This window comes from Podarcis bocagei, assembly GCF_964188305.1.
Source record: "Podarcis bocagei genome assembly, chromosome: 14".
NCBI lineage: Eukaryota > Metazoa > Chordata > Lepidosauria > Squamata > Lacertidae > Podarcis > Podarcis bocagei.
This window is the reverse complement of record NC_138139.1, coordinates 8,105,781-8,113,165: the sequence shown is the minus strand read 5'-3', so window position 1 is coordinate 8,113,165 and position 7,385 is coordinate 8,105,781. Positions and strand designations below refer to the sequence as shown.

Sequence of the window (7,385 nt, the reverse complement as noted above, 5' to 3'; positions counted from 1 at the left end):
GGTGGCTCTGTGGGTTAAACCACAGAGCCTAGGACTTGCCGATCAGAAGGTCGGCGGTTCGAATCCCCGTGACGGGGTGAGCTCCCGTTGCTTGGTCCCTGCTCCTGCCAACCTAGCAGTTTTAAAGCATGTCAAAGTGCAAGTAGATAAATAGGAACCGCTCCGGCGGGAAGGTAAACGGCGTTTCCGTGCACTGCTCTGGTTCGCCAGAAGCGGCTTAGTCATGCTAGCCACATGACCTGGAAGCTGTGCGCCGGCTCCCTCGGCCAATAAAGAGAGATGAGCACCGCAACTCCAGAGTCGGCCACGACTGGACCTAAAGGTCAGGGGTTGCTTTACCTTTACCTTACTTCGGGTTAAGAACTTAATTCATTCTAGAGGTCCGTTCTTAACCTGAAACTGTTCTTAACCTGAGGTACCACTTTAGCTAATGGGACCTCCCGCTGCTCCTGTGCCTCCGCCGCACAATTTCTGTTCCCATCCTGAAGCAAAGTTCTTAACCCGAGGTACTATTTCTGGGTTAGCAGAGTCTGTAACCTGAAGCGTCTTTAACCTGAAGCATCTGTAACCCGAGGTACCACTGTAATAATCATTTATTATTTGTAGCCCACCTATCTGGCTGGGTTTCCCCAGCCACTCTGGGTGGTTTCCAACAAAGATTAAAAATACATAAAAATGTCACACATTAAAAACTTCCCTAAACAGGGCTGCCTTCAGATGTCTTCTAAATGTCAGGTAGTTGTTTATCTCTTTGACATCTGATGGGAGGGCGTTCCACAGGGCGGGTACCACTACCGAGAAGGCCCTCTGCCTGGTTCCCTGTAACTTGGCTTCTTGCAGTGAGGGAACTGCCAGAAGGCCCTCGGCGTTGGACCTCAGTGTCCGGGCAGAACGATGGGGGTAGAGACACTCCTTCAGATATACTGGACCGAGTCGTTGCAAGAGGCTTGTTAGTCTTTAAAGGTACCACAAAGCTCTTCATTGTTTTTCAGCAAGTGACTTCTTTTTCCCCTGGAATGGAAAATTCCTAATCAAGCCACCACCAGCAGCCTATTTCACAAACAGCATCCCTTAAACATCCAACATAGACATTTTTTTCAGACTATTGTAAGCCTACCTCAGACCTTGCCAAACTAATTGAACTCCCTGGAGCTTATCCTCTCTGAATTCCCTGGAGCACCACAGGGCTCCTAAGAGGCTAATTTCCTACGGAGCTCCACCCACAGCCTAAAACTGGTGGATGAGTCAGCTGGTTTCAGTGAAACTTTACCATGTAATGGTCTAGGCCTGTGCTATTCTGCTCTGCCAAGTGAAGGAGATGGTCCTTTCCCCCCGCCAGGTTCTTTTATATCCCGCTGATGGATGCTGAACAACAGATGTTTTCTTGATGGCCACTAATAGCTTGGCCCACTCATCTGTCTAAAGGCTTTTTATGGATGGCACCTGAAGCTATACCCACCTGCAGGGTGGAGAGGCTAAAAGGAACTGTGTGTGCTGCTTGCAGTGAGGAAAATGACTGCAGTTTGGAGCCCCTGGAAATGGACCTCAGGGTTGCAGCTCTTTGGGCCTACTAAGCACAGTCCCTGAGAAGGCAGAGTGGGCGACTCAGGCATCTTCTGCTTTCCAGATGGGCGGCATGATTTTCTAACTCACTCTCCTTGCTTCTGAGTGCCAGGGAGCAGCCAGGGAGAGAAAGAGAGCCCTAGAAACTGCTGACTGCCAAGAAGGGATAATGGGCCAAGTGCCCTGAGAATGCCAGCAGTGGTGGTGCTATCTCCACGCATTGCAGAGACAGACACTGAGGCCTGGTTCATACATAGCTGCAGTTTATTAAACCACGGCTTAGCATTATGTGTGAACCCAGCCTAGCAGCTTAGTGTTGTTTATGAGCTACATTTAAAGGTTACTTGTTAACCAAGGCAAGTGTGCCAGCTTGCCCTCACAATTGAGGAGGCCGGTGCCATGCGACGTGCACACGCCACGCAACGTGCCAGTGTCATGCGTGCACGATGTGCAATGTGCTCGCACCGTGCGCAGACACTATACAACATGCTGATGCCATGTGTGCACGCAACAGGCTGACATGTCACATGCATGCCACCACGTAAGAGCGTGCCACACAGCATGCGCAAGTGACGTGAGCACATTGCACTGCGTGCATGCACATGGTTGCCACAGAATTTGGGGGGCCCTTGGCCCTGCAGCCCTCCTAGATGGCACCCCTGAACCAAGGTTTGTGGCTGGTTTATAAGCCTTAGATAACGTTAAGCAGTGCTTAGTGTTACATGGGAAACTAGACCTCTTCATTAGCGATGGTTAAGGAGCTGTCCCTGTAGGAAAGCTGCAGTGGATAAGTCATTTCTTCTTGAACCTCCATCAGAAGAGCCCTGCTGGATCAAACCAAAAGTCTGTCTAGTCCAGTATCCTGTTTACATGGTCTCCAGATACCCATGGAAAGCCTACAAGCAGGGCATGAGTACAAAAACCCTCTCCTACTTATGATTGGCCAAGCTGAGTGGTGCTGATGAGACCTCAAAGATAACATCATTTGCTAGGACCCAAGATTTACCTGCTGCTGTCTGAAAGAGTCTCTGGCCCTTGGGGAAGGGCTGTAGCTCAGTGGCAGAACATCTGCTTGGCATGCGAAAAGGTCCCAGGTTCTATCCCTGGTGTCTCCAGCAAGGACTGGGAAAGACCTATGTTTGAAACTCTGAAGAGCTGCTACCAGCCAGTGTTGGCAATACAGAGCTAGGTGGAATGATGGCCTGACTTGGTATAAGGCAGTTTCGTATGTTCAGGTGATGTGGCAATGCCTCTGGGAGGCAGAGCTCGGGGTGAAGGAAGCAAGTCAAGCGTTCCCCACTCTGGGAGCCGACACAATGCCTCGGTGGCCATGCCATACACATTCTTTCCAAAGATGCCAGCTATTTCTGGAGAGTCTGGTTTTCTTAATTAAATTCCTAATTATCTGGTTGCTTGTTAATTAGGATTGTAAGGATAACTGGCAGCAAGAGGCTGCTAAAGAGGCAATTACCCAGGAAGAAGCCATCTCACTATGGTTTTTCACTTGTGAGAGCTGGTTTGCTTAGGATTTCCACCAGCTGGGGACCTTCACTCGCTTCCGCCAGTCCCTTCTTGGCTCTGGCTCTGGGTTGCTTGCAGCTGGGGCTCTTCAAAGATGCAACTCTGCTCAGCTCCTCTAACTGAGCCTGGGCGTTTGACAATACTTTCTGGGCTGCAGCCGCTGACAGAAGCCCCATACCAGAGTTGGCGGTTGGAACAAGCCTGCTGCTGCTGCTGCTTTTGCTCTCAGGAGGGAATCTGGAGAGCTGCAATCCAAATGGGGAGGAATAAAAAAAAACTTGCGGTGGCAAGAAAATGTGCATTTGATTTTTAAAAACTGGCTCTTTTCTGCTTTTGATCCCACCTGACCAACATTCACACTGTGTACAAATAGCATGAAAGAGGCTCAGAAGTGCTTTTTGGGAATGGTTACACGGCACATTTCAGCCAGCTCTGAGCCTGCCAGGGAGCTGCAGTTCTGTGAGGGGACAAGGAATCTCCAGCAAAAAACAAACAAACTTCCAAAGGCTACATATTGCTGTTGTCTTGCATGGGGGGGGGGGGTGTAGCTCAGTGGTGGAACACCTGCTTCACATTCAGAAGGTCACAGGTTCAGTCCCTGCCATCCCTGCGGCCTAGGACCCACGTACTTCAAGGGAAGTAATAGTGCCACTGTATTCTGCTCTGGTCAGACCACACCTGGAGTACTGTGTCCAGTTCTGGGCACCACAGTTCAAGAAGGACACTGACAAACTGGAACGTGTCCAGAGGAGGGCAACCAAAATGGTCAAAGGCCTGGAAACGATGCCTTATGAGGAACGGCTAAGGGAGCTGGCCATGTTTAGCCTGGAGAAGAGGAGGTTAAGGGGTGATATGATAGCCATGTTCAAATATATAAAAGGATGTCACATAGAGGAGGGAGAAAGGTTGTTTTCTGCTGCTCCAGAGAAGCGGACACGGAGCAATGGATCCAAACTACAAGAAAGAAGATTCCACCTAAACATTAGGAAGAACTTCCTGGCAGTAAGAGCTGTTCGACAGTGGAATTTGCTGCCAAGGAGTGTGGTGGAGTCTCCTACTTTGGAGGTCTTTAAGCAGAGGCTTGACAACCATATGTCAGGAGTGCTCTGATGGTGTTTCCTGCTTGGCAGGGGGTTGGACTCGATGGCCCTTGTGGTCTCTTCCAACTCTATGATTCTATGATTCTATGATTCTACCTACGGGACCGTCTCTCCTGGTATGCCCCGTGGAGGACCTTAAGGTCCACAAATGACAACATTTTGGAGGTCCCAAGCTGCAAGGTGGTTAGATTGGTCTCAACTAGGGCCAGGGCTTTTTCAGTACTGGCCCCGGCTTGGTGGAACGCTCTGTCACAAGAGACTAGGGCCCCGTGGGACTTGACATCTTTCCACAGGGCCTGCTAGACAGAGCTGTTCCGCCTGGCCTTTGGTTTGGACTCAGTCTGACCCTTATGTTTTCCCTCCCCTTATGGTTTTGATTTATGGGCTACTATTAAAATGAACCTGTATTTTAAATTGTCCCCGCCATTATGTTTTTATTGTAATTTTATTGGTGTTAGCTGCCCTGAACCCAGCTCTGGCCGGGGAGGGCGGGGTATAAATAAAAGTTATTATTATTATTATTACTATCACCTCTGGGTAGGGCTGGGAGGGAACCCTGCCTGGAACCCCAAAGAGCTTCTGTTAGTGAAGACGGTTCTGGACTACAGGGATCAATGGTCTAACTTGCTTGAAGGCAGCTTCCTATGTTCTCAAATCATGCTAGTTTTTTCCAGCCAGATGCTGTAGATGTGTTCTTAATGTGTACTAGCAGTCACAGAACAAATCAATGAATACACAATGATTCTTGTGGCAAGTTAAAAGACCAACAGAGTCATTATGGTATAAGTTTTCATGGGCTAAAGCAGCCTTTCTCAACCTGTGGGTCCCCAGATGTTGTTGAACTACAACTCCCATCACCCCTAGCTAGCAAGGCCAGAGCTCAGGGATGATGGGAGTTGTAGTCCAACAACATCTGGGGACCCACAGGTTGAGAAAGGCTGGGCTAAGGTCAGTTTCAATCAGGTGCATGACTGTGGAGTGCAGCAGATTGAAGATTTGAATTATGCTTTCCCTTCCAGGCATGGGAAAGAGGTTTGGCAAGGAGATGGGTGCTTATTGAACATTCATCCTGATTTGTTTCTGGGGAGGTTAGATGATGTTGCATCAAGCAAGTGTCATCCCATACTTCCCTTTCACTTTCCTTGTTGCAAAAAGTCCAATATTTGGGGGAAGTGGATTTGTCGCACAGGGCCTCTCAATCAACCGTCTTTGCACAACCTGAATTTGCTGAGATGTGATTTTTAGCCCTGTTTAGGAAAGTTTTTAATGACTGATGTTTTAATGTATTTTTTATCTTTTGTTGGAAGCCACCCAGAGTGGCTGGGGAAACCCAGCCAGATGGGTGGGGTAGAAATAAATAATTATTATTATTATTATTATTATTATTATTATTATTATTATTATTATTATTATTATCATTATCATTATCATTATCATTATCATTATCATTATCATTATCATTATCATTATTATCCCACTGGAAAACAGCAACAGCCTGCAAGTGGCCTCTATCTCTCCAATCCCTCCCCATCTTGCTTAGGCTGACATCCACTACCCTGCAAAGTCATGAAGCCACCATATGGATTCTTTCAGGGTTTCCTGGCAGAGGAGCTGTTGCCTGTCTTTGGATCTAGTCATGCCCATGTTGCTGCATAACTATGGCTCCATACCCCTTTGCCTGTTTTTCCTGGTAATGGTCAGTTTAAGCCCTTAGAACAGAGCTATCCAAACTTTTCATGTTGGTGACGCATGTTTTAGACATGCATCATTTCGTGACACAGTAATTCAGTTTTACTAGCAAACTGGAGGTTAAACTAACTCCTTTCCAGCCCTGGGAGACCATTCACAAGACACACCTACACACTGCAGCTGACACATTACAGGGGTCAGCAAACTTTTTCAGCAGGGAGCCAGTCCACTGTCCTTCAGACCTAGTTGGGGGCCGGACTATTATTTTTTTTGGGGGGGGATGAACAAATTCCTATGCCCCATAAATAACCCACAGATGAATTTTAAATAAAAGCACAGATTCTACTCATGAAAAACACCAGGCAGGCCCCACAAATAACCTAGAGATGCATTTTAAATAATAATAATAAGAAGAAGAACGGTTTGGATTTGATATCCCACTTTATCACTACCCGAAGGAGTCTCAAAGTGGCTCACAATCTCCTTTCCCTTCCTCCCCCACAACAAACACTCTGTGAGGTGAGGGGGGCTGAGAGACTTCAGAGAAGTGTGACTGGCCCAAGGTCACCCAGCAGTTGCATGTGGAGGAGCAGAGATGCGAACCTGGTTCACCAGATTACGAGTCCACCACTCTTAACCACTACACCACACTGGCTCTTAAAAGGACACATTCTACTCATGTAAAAACACGCTGATTCCTGGACCGTCCGCAGGCCAGATTTAGAAGGCAAATGGGCCGGATCCAGCCCCTGGGCCTTAGTTTGCCTACCCATGCACTAACATGTCACGACACACAGTTTGGAAAGCTCTGCCTTAGAAGATCAATCAGTGGCTCCCCCCCCCCCACTGCCCAAATAAGAACAAGATGGCATAGTGGAACGGCTGTTGGTTTTGCAAGAAAAGCTTTCAGTGCCTAGGAAATCTCCACTACTTCCTCTATCCGCACTGAATCCCGATGCTCAGGAGGTGTGACCACCTAAGCCTCCAAGGATCTATGGTCTCTAGAGTGTTTGCCAGCTGGGGGAAATTATGAACAAAAGGATTGCCTGGTGCAAATTATAATACCTGCAAATTAGGCTCTTTGTAGCATCCTCACATATCTGTAATGAAAGAAAAAGAGACTTGATGAGGTTTGAGTTCCTTTCAAGGCTCCTATAGTTTGGTCTGAAGCTGCAATCATCTACACAGTTACCTGGAATGAACACACTAGGACTTTCTTCTGAGTGGACATAGAAAGGGCTTGATTTTATTGGTTTACAAGACTTTATTGCTAGACCCATTCTTCAAAAAAGAAACGAGAAGAAAATGAAGTATATATTGAACTTGTATTTTAATGCATGTATGTCATTAATATTAGAGGAGAGAAATATAAAGCTCATCGCATCAAAATCAGGTAATCAAAGTTTGTGTTACCCATGTGTGTTTCTGCTGATATGCAATTTAAAACTGAAACCTAATATGTTCCTTACAACTTTGATATTGTCATGATATTTCATAGGCCGTAACAAGCAA

At 47.2% G+C, this 7,385-nt stretch overlaps 1 long non-coding RNA gene across 1 annotated transcript; it reads right to left on the bottom strand.

The window, feature by feature from the left end:
- Positions 1-575: 575 nt before the first annotated feature.
- Positions 576-6,976, bottom strand: LOC308572845. Its single transcript, XR_014001891.1, has 3 exons — positions 6,939-6,976; positions 3,035-3,329; positions 576-1,011 (listed from the first exon to the last, which is right to left on the bottom strand). It is a non-coding gene; the product is annotated as an uncharacterized lncRNA (long non-coding RNA).
- Positions 6,977-7,385: the final 409 nt, after the last annotated feature.